The 13,132-nt window shown below is 42.6% G+C and overlaps 1 protein-coding gene across 1 annotated transcript in view; it reads right to left on the bottom strand.

The window, feature by feature from the left end:
• Nucleotides 1-1,325: 1,325 nt before the first annotated feature.
• The window catches only part of MAF (MAF bZIP transcription factor), a 61,970-nt gene continuing 50,163 nt past the window's right edge, over nucleotides 1,326-13,132 (bottom strand). Inside the window, 1 exon segment of the mRNA XM_030956220.1 lies at nucleotides 1,326-2,118. The gene's annotated coding sequence lies outside the window, so the exon portion shown is untranslated.

The following is a 13,132-nucleotide window of genomic DNA, read 5'->3' as shown; positions in this document are numbered from 1 at the left end:
ATTGCCAAGAGATGCTATCAGTTGATTAAAACACAGCCTGCCAGCTTCCTGCTTGATAAAACTAAGTACAATCTGATTGGGAATTCTCAAATCCATTACAGAATGGCTAGTCCATCACTTAAATCAGCATACACCATTTCCCCATGAATCATCAACATACTTTGGTAATATATTTGCAGCAGCTAAACCCTGACAAAAACACTGACAGTTTGTCAAAAAGGTCCCCGAGCTCCGGATCCTGGGGGTGGGAAATGGCAGGACCGTGAGGGTTTCCTGTTGTTCCCTGCTCAGCTGGGTGAAGGTCATTTCCTCTCCTCTCTCACGCAGAAGAAGCTGAACCCTCAACCTTTGAAGGTGTGTCTGTGAGCTCCCACAAACAGCAGCCAGCCCATGCAAGGAGCCCTCTCCTGCAGGGCCATGCTGACAAGGGTCACTCCCCGAAGAGGAGGGCTGGTCGCTACATTTGTCTCCTGGCAGGTAAATAAATTAATCCCAGGAAAAAGAAAAAACAGAGAAAAAAAAAACACTATTACAAATCAGTCTTACACTTTATTTCTTCTGCATGCTGTAATACAGAAAAAAAAAAAACAAAACAAAAATAAAACAAAACCACCAAAAACCTAAACCCAGGGTGCAGAGCCAGGCCAGCATTCCTGCAGAGGAAGGAAGGGGCATGCTGCCAACCCATTAAAGATAATCCACTAGCAGGCTGGAGTGTTTAAAAAAAGCCCTCTTATATCTGCTGAGTTGGAGGTGGGTGCCCAACCCCAGGTACACAACAGTGTTTGGACATCAGCTGCAATGTATTCTTGATCATCCCAATGTGATAGATGGAAGGGTTATTCAAGGAATTGCTGTGGGACCCTTGCTAGCTAAATAACAACCCTGAAATACCAGAGGAACAAGTCAACCCCAGTAAAACCATAAAATCTTCATTCCTTAACAGAAACAAGACTTTAAGAGGGGAACAAACTGATGCAAAATCTGAAGAAAGTGAGCAAATGCAATAAAATTTGGAGGCCATTTATTACTTATCAGGTAAACAGCAGATTATGATGAAATAATGAAGCCAGAAAGATAAGTCCTAATCACAGGAATTCTCAGATAATGCCTTGATAGGTGCTGTTATCCTCCAACTCCACCACTTCTCATCCATGTCCTTTTGCATTCTGTCTCCATGTCGCTCCCTTGATTCTCCTTCCACGTCTTTTTTTGTGTTATAATTAAACATTGTAAGATCTACTTGTGAAATGGATGGATAATACAACACTTTCTTGTAAAATGCCAATACATTATCTGGTGTAAAGTCAGTGTAACTCCATCTCTGGTCTCAATACATTTTATTTACAAGAAAATGCATAAGCAGAAGACAAATATCTACTGTTTGCACAGTTTCAAAAGCATAAACTATAACATAAGGAGTTGTTTGTGCTCTCCTTTAAACTGCTGGGAGTCAGGGATGTCTCTCCAGAGCTGAGACTGACTTGGAATAGGTGAAGTAAAGCAGAGATTCACAGGCACAGTTTCCTCATTTAAATTAACACAAAGTGAGAGGACAAAGAGGCTCCCAAAATTCTGTCCTTGTGGTTCAAATTTGAATATATGCTTTTAAAGCTGGCCAAGCAACTGAAATTAAACCTCATGTAATTAAGTTCCAGTAATTTGAGCAGAAAGTAGTCCTGGGAAAGTTAGCAGCCTGGAAACATTATGGTGAAGAAGATATATTGGATTTTTTTGTGCCATTCCTATCACATCAGAAGTCCATAAAGAGGAAATTTAAGGTAAGTGAAGAGTTTTCAGTCTCTGCTGTGCAGACCCCAAAGGTCCATGGACCAAACCACACAAGCAGCTGGTTGGGTGATGTGTTCCCACCTGAAGTTTTCAGTGTCTCTTCAAGTTTTCTGTACGGGACCACGACTGACCCAAAGTCTCCATCCTCAGGGTGCTGCTGCCTTCTTCTCAAACTCACGTGGCTTTGCTCTCTGCTCCTTACACCCACCAGCAGTCCTGGCTTACCTCCTGCTGCTGCAGAAACTTTTGGCCTCCTCATGGTGCAGATCTATAAGCAGTGTGATCTCCTCTGCATCCAGGCATCACCACTCCGGGTCTTCTGGGAGACTAAGGTTGGAAATTGGAAAAGGGATCACAAAAAGTGATAAAAGTAGAAGTAAAAAAGATCAGCAGCAAGGAGGAACAGCTACAGAAGACTGGGCATTTACTAACTAGAAAGGAAAATGAGCCAGGAGAAGCTTTGGTGGAAGAAAGAGAAGTAGTGGTTCAAGAGATGCCAGCCACCAGCAAAAAGGGTGCCACATAAAGCAGATGACCCTCCCTAAAGCACAAGCCCCACTTCAGGTTGGTATTGGAGCTCTGGGAAGTTTGACATCCTTCCTCTTGCAAAGCAGGGTGACAGACACCCTGGAGGACTTTGTGGTGGACTGGCTGCCCCTTGGATCAGAGCACTGTGTCCCACCAAGCCCTGGCTTGATTTTGGAGAAACTCCCCACTGGCTCTCCTCTGGAAGGAATATGTGAGCATTGAAGCTGTTCTGCAGCTGGACCAGTGCCCAACAAATGGAGACAGCCAGGAGATTACTGCAAAACCACCCCAAAGGGAGACACAAGTGTAAACAGAGCTGAAGCATAACCCAAGAGAAACAAGGCTACTGTTAGTTGCCTTAAATTCACTCAATATATCTGGGGGTAAACTGTTGGGGATTTAGAACATAAAAACGTTGAAAACAGGGGTTTTTTTGTAACATGCTGCTATTTTAGGTCATATTGTACCTTCAACATTTGCACACACTTCAGCTAACATCAGTGTGATCTGTATTTAACAAACACAGTGTGCCCAATGATGACTGAATTACTCAGGAGGAACTACAATTGATAAGACAATGATTTATGGACCTATTGTTTTCTAGGTTCTTGTAAATAATCCTAATTGGTGTTAATCATCCACCCTCTGCTTTGTGTTATCACCAAGCAAAGTACACTTCCTAAAGAAGCTATTTAGGGCCATAATCCTTCTGAAAGGCAAGACAGCTATTGACTTCCACAGGACCTGCACTGAGGTGCTCAACCAGGGAAAACAACCATGGAATATGAGCAAAACACATCACACTGTCTTTCCATGCTTGCACTGAAATTTTCCAATAAACTCCCTGTAAGATCAGCATGTCCCAGTAATCCCTTCCACGTGGGCTTCATGCAGTGGCTCTCCAGCCTTTCTCCCAGCTCAGAAATGCACCACACAGGAGCATCAACATTCATTTGCTGATGTTTCTTTACTGCCAGTGTGCAGCTCTTGCCTGCATCCCCTTGGCATGGGCTGGTTGTGTCAAACCTGACACGGTGCTTTGGAAGACCAGACACCTGCACCAGGACCTGGTGTTTTTCTGTCTCTGATTTTGTTGTTGTGCCTGAAAAAGTGCTTTGATCTTTTGGTGCTCCACTGTTTGTCACTCCATGCCCTCGTCACGAGGGAGCTGTGGCACTTGAGACCCCCTTCCCTGCTGGTTTTAGGTGTAAGGTTTGGTGGGCTCAGTTCTAGCATACAGATCAGCTTGGTTGAATTTAACAGATCTGCACTTTAAATAACACTTAAATAGCATTCTAGAGGGTGCAGTCACACATTGCTTGCTTATGGAAGCTACAAGGAAACCAGACAGCTTTTCAATTTATGTATCAAAGAGAAGGAGATTTACACATAAAAGGGTGAATTATTTTGATTTGTAGTTTTCAAGCCACTATACATTCTCCAACATAAGTGCTCCCTTGTCTCTGCTTTCTGATAGTTCATATCGGGTTCAGTGGCCTAGATTTTCAAAAGTGGCAATTTTGGAGGCCAATATTCCTCAGTACCAACTCAAGGTGCCTTAAAGAGACCAGATATTGTTAAGATACTCTATATCTTTGCCAAATAGGACCATTTTAGCACCTCTCAAACTTGACACCCCAAAGTGACAATGTGAACAATCCTCAGGGGTGGGTTGGCCTGAGGAATAAAGCTTTCCCCCATCACACCATCCCTTCCACTGACACTGGTCCTCACAATATCATACCCCCATCACCATTAAAGATTCCTGCAGAGTCAACATCACCAGTCCTTTTTGACATTCTCAACCACCAAATCTCCTAAATAACCTGCAAAAAGAGCTCATTTCCTCAGCTATTTCATCTTTTAAGTAGCTATAAGAGAAAAGTCTTCTAAGGCATGAGGCTGGATAGCCAAAATCTAGCTATATGGTATTTGAGGGAGAGAAGGGGAGAAACCCTATCCCATTATCTGCATTATCCCGTTACCCTTGGATGTCTTCCATGTACTTGGAAAAGCAATGCCCCATTCTTGAGGCTTCACATTGCAGCCACTGCCTTTTTGGCAGAAGAAGGGTGGATGTGGCTCCCTTCAAAGTCAATCAATGTCACATCTTTAATCAATCTAGAAGGTCACCACTGCACTTCCATCAAAAAAAGTTGGGTACAATTCTCGCTGAGTCCTGATTGTTTGTGGGGAACTCAGGTTGCAGTGGGTGTTAGAAAAAGTGTTTTCTGGCCCTTACCTCAGCACATCTTCTATTCCTAGGCTCCTTGTAAGAGTTTAAGATCAAATGAGAATTGTACCCAGGACTCTGAGATACGATGGTGCAGGAGGATGTGCAGTGAAACCTCAAAACACACCAAAGTGACTTAGCTTTGTGTTTCTTTATGGCTGTGAACACATCCAGCTTTGCTGGGAGGTTCAGACAGCTTAGGGAGCTTTTGTGTGAAGGCAGGTCACATTTTGAGCAAGCTTACAACAATTTTGGGTTTCACATTACAATAATCTATGAAATGCTGTTGTTCATCTGAGATGTCTGTGAGTGGTCACAAAACAGAAATCTATTGTGTTTCAGGGAGCTGTGACTATGAGGGAGGACCATGGCAAGGCACATGTCAAAAACACTCAAAACCTGAAGTGAGGACCCCTTTACAAACACACCCGTGAATTCAAAACCCTTAATTGGTTAAGCCAGAAAATTCTTCCTCCAAGCTGGAGTAATTTCATTTCCATCCTGGTACAATTGGAGCAGGATCCAAAGCCCAGTAAAGTCAAGGGTAGAATTTCCATTGATTTCTGAGGAGCCTGGATCAGATCCTAGATCATGTTGTCACTGCAGCAAAACCCAGCCGTGTTGCAGTGTACCCACCTGCTCTCCAAAGTCTCAGCTCTGGCCGTTCCAATCCATTGCAGGTACAATCTAGGTTATTCCAGCATTTACTTGGTGCAAGGCTAAATAAATACTGTTTTATCAAAATCAGCAATACTGCTCCTCGTTAGTAAATTAGGCTAACTAATGCACACCTTTTATTAGGACAATTTGTCTCCTTAAGTCAAAACCAAGTGTCAAAATCCCTGTTCTATCAATCAGTCTGGTGCCCTCCTGCACCACTTGTGAGCTAGGGCTGGGTAAAGACATAAAGGAAAAGTGAATGAAGACCTTACAATGTTTTTGTAAATGAGGCACTTAGGCTTCTTTTACAAGAATTCAACAAAAGCTGGCTAGGTAAGAGATCAACAGCTTTTATGTACACAAGAAAAAAAGAAGGGAAGAAGGAAAGCAAAAAGGAAGGCAGGCAAGAAGGGAGGAAGGAAGAAAGGAGGAGAGGAAGAACCTCTGTTTCATTTATTAATACTTCATAATGACAAGTCACAAAAACACAAGAACCTTCTGTAACCTTTGCCTGTTCTCAACAAAATCACCCACCTCCAGACATTGCTGAAATTACTTTCTTAGGCAGCTCTGTAATGTAAATTGTTCTGCACACTAAGAAATTATTTCAAAAATAAGATGCAGAGATTTTTTTCCTTGTGTGCAAATCAAACCAGAGAGGAATTTCTGGGAAGAACAAATAATCTGCAGCCAGTACTAGAATAGGTGCCCTAAACAAACCTCCAGAAGGAGCATAATGAGGCAATGATTTATGGCGTGCTATGCAAGTCTCACTGCTGTGAGTGTGTTGTAAGAACCAGAGAAAGGGAGAGGCAGTAATCATGCAGCCTCCTCCTCCTCCTTGTGTGTTTCTGGATATTACCTGCTCAGGACATGAGTGTGAGACAGGGCTGCAGCCTCCCTGAGCTGCAGGATTGGCAAATGATCTTTGTGCTGCAACATCTTGTCTCGTATTTACGGCACCATCTCTCACTGCCTGAAAAAAAAATTTTAAAATCTGCATATGGATATTCTGAAAGTTTACACAAATATAAAATGTCCTTCATGTTGGATGTGTTGTTGCTCAGTGTGTTTCAGAAAGGATTTTCAGGAATGTTGCCATTAGCAGGTAGGATCCTGGATATTTCAGAATGAAGGGTAAAACTTCCCTTGGCTGCAAAAGGGGCAGCATTTTACCTGTGAATTAAGGACTAAATACAGAGAATGAATTCTGCCCATAGAAATATTTGTAAGAAATCTTGGTCCTGAAGTACTAGAATCAATTAAATGAAGAGCAGAAATATGCAATGTAACCAGCATTGCACCAATCAATACAAATCAACATGGGCCTGACCCTGTATATGTTGTATTTGCAATTAGTTGGGCTTTTTTTACAATTTAAAATTCATTTGGGTTCTCGTACTGACTGACAGGTTGCTTGCACTTATGCCCATATTCCTCCAAATTTCTCCATTTAAAATACAAAAACAAAAAAAAGAGAATCCCCCACAACTAAGAATTAGTCTTCAAATGTCTCTGGTAAGTTATTTATTGTAAATAAACATGGAAAAGATTACCTGCAGACTACTCGTGCTCAACTTCCCCCCTAGCTCCCCCCTCCCCAAAAGGCTAAATCAGTGAAATAAATTAATTGTTATGAATTATTCAGCTCTACCTGTGGCAATGAAAAATAGCAAGAGCATTAGGATTCTTCTTTGTGTACTAAGCCTCTAATTTATAGAGAATGCATATTAATAAAACACCGGATATTCATCAATATTCAAGTCACTGGCTGGCTGACTATTTAATCTAAAATTACCAGCCAGCTCAAAACTCTTACTAGTTAATCATGTAATCTAAGCCATTCTGATATTGATGGTTAACATTAATTGCCCAACTGCCATTTATAAAAATCTCTCCTACATCTTCCCTTTTCCTGGCAGAGAACCTTTGACACGTTTAACTTTTCAAACCAGCTGGAGTAGGTCAGCTCATCCAGCCTGTTCTCCAGCCCAAAATGTTTGTTTGCTTCATTCTCATGAAAGGGATATTGTCTCCTGTTGTGGTTTTGCTTTTGAACATAAACAGCAAAAATTGTCATTCATTATAAGGATCTTTGATACGTTCCCCTCCTGCTGCAGATGTTCTGCAGGTGGAGTGGATAACCAGCTGGATTTTGTTGCCTGCACAGATTGTGTCATCCTTCACAATGGAAACAAAAGTTTTCAGATCAGGAAGGCCAAAACATTCTCATCTGCCAGCCACATACTCTACAAAAAGCCACCAACCACAGACTTCCTCCCCCAAACCTGACTTCACACTCCAAAGGGGATGGCTGGCAAAGAGCAGTGACGCCTTCAGACATTGCTGACTTCTGCTGCACGACCTGCTCTGCACAAATCAAGGTGAAACCTAAGAAATGGGGGGAAATTCTCATGCGATAGAAGTTAGCCAAAGTTTAGAATCAAACTCCCAAATTTATCATACTAGTAAGAAGTGCTGATGAAGGATGGCAGTGACATCTTCCTAAAGCAATGTACCTGAGCCAGTCTTGGTACTTATCATCTGAACTTTTTTCTATTCTTCTTTTTTCTTTTTATTAACTTAATTGAATTAAAGTTAAAAAAAAATATACAGAAAAAAAACCCCAAACTACACCAGCAAACAGAACCCCTTCAGCTATTTTAACCAAAAAGTTAGGATCCTGGAAGTTAACTGCAAATCAGCAAACGTGAAAAGAATTCAGTATAGCAGAAACTTCAAGCTACAAATATGTAGAGTGTATGTAAGAGCTACTGTGTAATTAAAAAATTATTTTTTAAAAACAACACCCTTACCCCTTTCAAATGACATCCTTGGGTCATTTAAACTGAAATTTAAGTATCACGGAAAAATTTTGAAAAAAATGGGGGTTTTTTTGAGTAAAGAATAGTTTTTTTCTGTAATACAGTAATGCTTTGGATTGAGAGAAATTGCTTGCATTTTATAATTTTGCCCCTCTGGAATCCAGGAACTACCAAGAAATTAACCAGTGTATGTTCCCATGGAGTGAGGGCTGCTGAGCAATGCCTGGTCAGATAAGACACACAGCGTTGCTTTGACTACTCCGGAGCAAAATCACCCTCCTGGCCTTGAGGCTTATGTAAGGGACCCCGGCACCCATCTGAGCCGTGTCAATAAGAACTTGAACCTGGCCGTGTGCAGAAGGCAAACACCCAGCGTGCAATGGCAGCGCCTCCCAGCCCGTTTCAAAACCCCGGTCAATATTTGCGGAGGACGTTTCGCAGCCCTCGCGTGGGTCCCGGCGGCTGTGAGCGCCGAGAGGGAACAACATGCTGACAGCCAGGAGAAAATGATGACTGCACGGTGAAACACGGCCTCAGAACGAGCAAGGACTAAATAAACTCTCAGCATACCTCGGTAATTCCTTGTGGCACAAGAAGTGGCTTGGGCCTCGTCTGAACTGGGCTTTTCCCTAAGTTGGAAACCCAGGTTTAAATTAAATTTAAAGACCATTCTTCTTAAAAGCACTTCTACAATGCTTTGGCTGGACAGTGTATTTTTCTAACCAATGTTTACATAGTTTGACCCATTTTCACTTCTTTGCTTTAGCTGAAACTATTAATTAAGCTATTTAAAAATTAAATTGAGTATATGCCTGCTTTGGACTGGATCTCAGGCTTCATTTAATTGTTGGTTCTTGTCCCGAGTTTGGCTGTGAGGGTGTGTGAATCTGTCTCCATTTGGAAATGAAAACAAAATTACAAATATATTTCATACAGACTATGAGATTGAGTAAAATACTGAAGACATGACCTGCTTTAATTGTTTTAATTGTTTGGGCTATATCCCCATGATATTGAAAAATTACATCTGCAAGAAGCATGGTGACATGAGTCCAGTGTAGCTCACTGTGGAAAACTGTGCAGTTTTAAATGGCTGAGCTGGTATTAGAGATATAAACCAAAGTTCAATTTTTGTGAGAACAAAACCAGTCACACATCACATTTCTTGTGATTTATATGCCACAATCATGCTGGATTTTTGAGTGGAAAAAATGCCTAGAAATTAATGAAAAGGGGTCATCTCTATTTTTCTATTTGCAACTAAAATAATGCAGGTCTTTCTCTCACAGAGGGGCCAATGTGCAAACTGAAGTCTGATTTAGATTTTCCTATTGAATGGCTTTTCTGTACAGAATTCTCATGAAGACACACTGATTCTTTAAACTTCACTGTTGATGCTGAAATTATGCTGTGTGTCGAAATTACATCAAACAACTGCACTTATTTCCACCAGAAAAATTTGATTATTTCACTCTCATTTACATTACATTTTTTCTCCACTATAATGCTGACTTGGTAATTCCCTTAGGTCTGGACACCTCCAAGTAGACTTTTTCAGTAGAAAGAAAGCTTTCATTATATTTCATAATTTTTTCCTCCTTGATTTGAATGTTATAATTGGGTTGGAGAGATATTTGTTGCTAACTTCATGTTTTGCCAGGCTCCATGAGCAGCATCTTTTAATTTCTCTCTTTTCAATGAACCTTTTGACTTGATAAAAGTGGCTCTAAGGTATTTTTACAAAAGAGGCCAACAGACCAGTTCATTTTAAACCCTTCTCTTTAAAGTATCTCATTTCCTTATTATTTCTTAATAGAGGCACTATCCTGCAATGTCATAAAGAATGCTGCAGTTGACTTCAGTGGGACCAGGATCACTCTATACTGTAATTAGTTCTATATTTCAAAATATTAGAGGTCATTTTCTTCCTTTTTTTTTAATCTGAGAAAAGAAAACATTTGGAAAAAAAAGGCTTTCAAGTGTGACTGTCAGTAGAATACTAAAAATAAGTTGCAGGCATTCCAGTTGCTACAATTTATGTTTCTAATGAAATTTTCCTCTTCTCATTTACTGCAAATTTTTAATGTAAGCTTTTACAGCCATTGATTCAGTATCTTTAATCTTCCCCCAATATTAGATAGAAATGGAACTAACTAGGGAAAATCTATCTGGTTATAAAGCACAGTGTCTATAAAGTTGTTCACTTCATCCAAAACTGCTTTTTTTTTCCCAGCGGGTTTGATAGGATAAAATTATATTTTGAAATACTGTTAATACTATTCTGAGATTAATACACTGGCAATTAATAATAAGTTTAAAATATTATGATGCCTCTGGAGAAATCAAAGGATTCAGTGTCAATCACCCTGACTACCAGCACTGGGCAAGATCCCACAGCGCCAAGTTCTGGTTCTTTTAATTGCATTCAGCAGCAAAAGCTAGTCCCTGAGACTGGTAGCAGGATTCAGCTCCAGCCCAGACCAGGGAGGGAGCACATAATTTCCATCTACTCATTTAGATGGGATCTGTCAGGGTTTGCATGAGCAAAGGCCTGGGAGCCAGTCTCACAGGGAGAAAATAGCTGAGCACCCACACCCCGGGTCACGGCCTCTCAGTCCTTCCCTGTGCCGAGGGCTTGCTGCAGGCTCTGCCAGCACCACGCTCCCTGTTTTGCAAAGAGGGCTGTGCTGCTTCACTGGGAGCTGTCAGGCTCCATCCCCTGCCCCAAGCTCCTCTCCCCAGCCCCATAAACACCCTGGAGCAGACACCCTTTGTCCACACAATCTATTTATAAAACCCCACTTCCAACATGTTTCGGCTGGTGTAGGTCAGCTCCACGGCTCCAATTATGGCAGCCAAGCTGTGTAGCAGGAAGGTGCAGCACCCGAAGAAATGGTTCAGGGCCAGTAACAACTTGACCCCAAGCAGCCCCAGCAGAGCAGCATGTCTGACCATGCCCTTCGAGCGAGGCAAATACGTGCTTTTCCCTCATGACCATCGTGTCAGTGCTAAAAATGTAAAATATTTCGACCCTGCAAAGAGTTCGAGTGTGCCTTATGGACAGACCCTTTAAAATCCACAGGTCTGTGAGGCAGAATGAAATCCCGCACCCAGTGAAGCAAATGGAAAAACTCTCCTGCCCTGCAGGGTGCCAGGAGTTGCTTCCCAGGGCAGGAAAGTTAAGAACATGTGCAAGACTTTGGCAGGACAAGAGACCTATTTTTGGACACTGCTTATTCTAGGTATTTCTACCGTTCCCATTAACACCGTCCCAGAACACGTGGGAATCATTCATGCATTTGCTAATCTTGAAATGAGAAATGAAGGTTGCCCAAATTCCCTGGATGAGGAACAGCAGCAGAGGCGGATCTGTCTGCTTGGGAGTTGCTCCTGCGCATGGAGTCTGGCTGGGACATGGCTACACCAAGCAGCCCTCAGCAGCAGGGCATGGGGATACAGGCTCTGGATGCCTCTTCTGCCATAACTGCCCATATATATACCCTTCCCACACCCTCTGCATGGGCAGTAACAGATGAGCCCTGTCAAACACACAACGGTGTCTCTGCAGCTGCCATGCATGGACGGGCACTTCCACATCCCTGTGGGAAAGCAGTGTGTATTCCTGCTCTGCTGCTGAGACCTGACCTGTGCGCTCCCCACTCCACTTACTTCTCACCATGCACAGTTTCATGGCTGAGATGCACAGGAAAGTCCTGCCAGGATACAACTGGTTAGTTCCCACATTCCCAGGCCTTTATCCAGGAGCACATGCCAGTCTCCAGGCAGAAAGGTCTCTACTGTTTCCAACAATGGGTTAAAGTGTTCCCTCTGCACTGGCCAGTGTGGTCTGGAGTACCCCACATGGCCATGGCCATGGCTTGGCACACAAAGCACCCCAGACATACACAGCCATCCTCACCACCTCCTCTGGGCACAGGAGAGACTTCGGGGCTACATGCACGTGCACGTGCATCTTTTCTCCTCCATCTCATCTATATCTGGCACAGGGAAGGGGTGTGATCTCCTGACAGTGCGAGAAAAAGTCTCTATTTATTCTGTCTGGAAGGGCGTTGTGTGCAGTGAGAGCATCTCAGCTCACGTGTGTGCTCACAGGAGACATCATTTGGGGTGCTGACAGAGGAGCCCTGGTGCATCTCCCCGACCATGGGTGTTTACCTGCAGATCACAGCCAGCAGAAGGAAGAATTACTTCAAATCTACCCTGCCCTCTTCCAGCACCCTAATACTGTCCAGAAGAGCCAGTGCTGAGTTTCAGTGGGCTGGAGGCGTGGGCACAGGCTCCCTTCTGCTGACTCGACTGAGCCCCAGGGCCCCTCAGGGCTGGCGGTGACGGGGGCACTTCTGTCAGCACTCTGCGGAAACAAGTTAATTGACATATGCTAACACACTGTTAAACATAACACTGTCGTGTTTAAAAATATACTAGCTGGTTGGATCAAATGCATTTTAAAACATGCCTGCTTTTTTTTTTTTTCCTGAAAAGGATAGGGTTTTCATTAACATGTGCTAGTAAAAACATTTTTGAACAAGGTTGAGATGCAGGAGATGTAAGAGCAAGAGCAAGTGTCCTTTGGCTGAGTATAGTCTGCAGGGAAAGTTAACTTAAAAAACAGGTTTTCCCTGATAATGTTAATTTGTTTACATTGTCCAGTTCACAGGATTTCAACATGAACATGCAGCAAAATGTCTGTGTGCAGCATAATACCCATGTAATCCATCCGCAGCGTTTGTAAATTCAGCCCTCAGGCACCACCGCAATAAACACCATAATCGTGTAATACGATAATAACAACTCCCCAAAAGCATTACAACTCTTCCTGTCAATACAGGTATCTCTTTAATGACATGCTAAAACTGAAACCAGAATTAAAATCAAGATGTTGTTTTGTGTCTTTAGCTATAGTTGTAATATACATCCAGGGAGAGAACCATTCCCTCCGACTGAAAGGAAGCCAGTTTCTGACCCTGTCCACTTTTCTTTCTGTATATTGCTACTGCTGGAAAACATACAAACCACTCCTCTTTGCATGCTCTTCTGCTGCAGGCTGGTCCTCCAGCACTCTTCAGCCCAAGGA

This window comes from Camarhynchus parvulus, chromosome 11, assembly GCF_901933205.1.
Source record: "Camarhynchus parvulus chromosome 11, STF_HiC, whole genome shotgun sequence".
Lineage (NCBI taxonomy): Eukaryota > Metazoa > Chordata > Aves > Passeriformes > Thraupidae > Camarhynchus > Camarhynchus parvulus.
The sequence above is the reverse complement of the archived record's forward strand: the minus strand, read 5'-3'. Positions and strand labels throughout refer to the sequence as shown.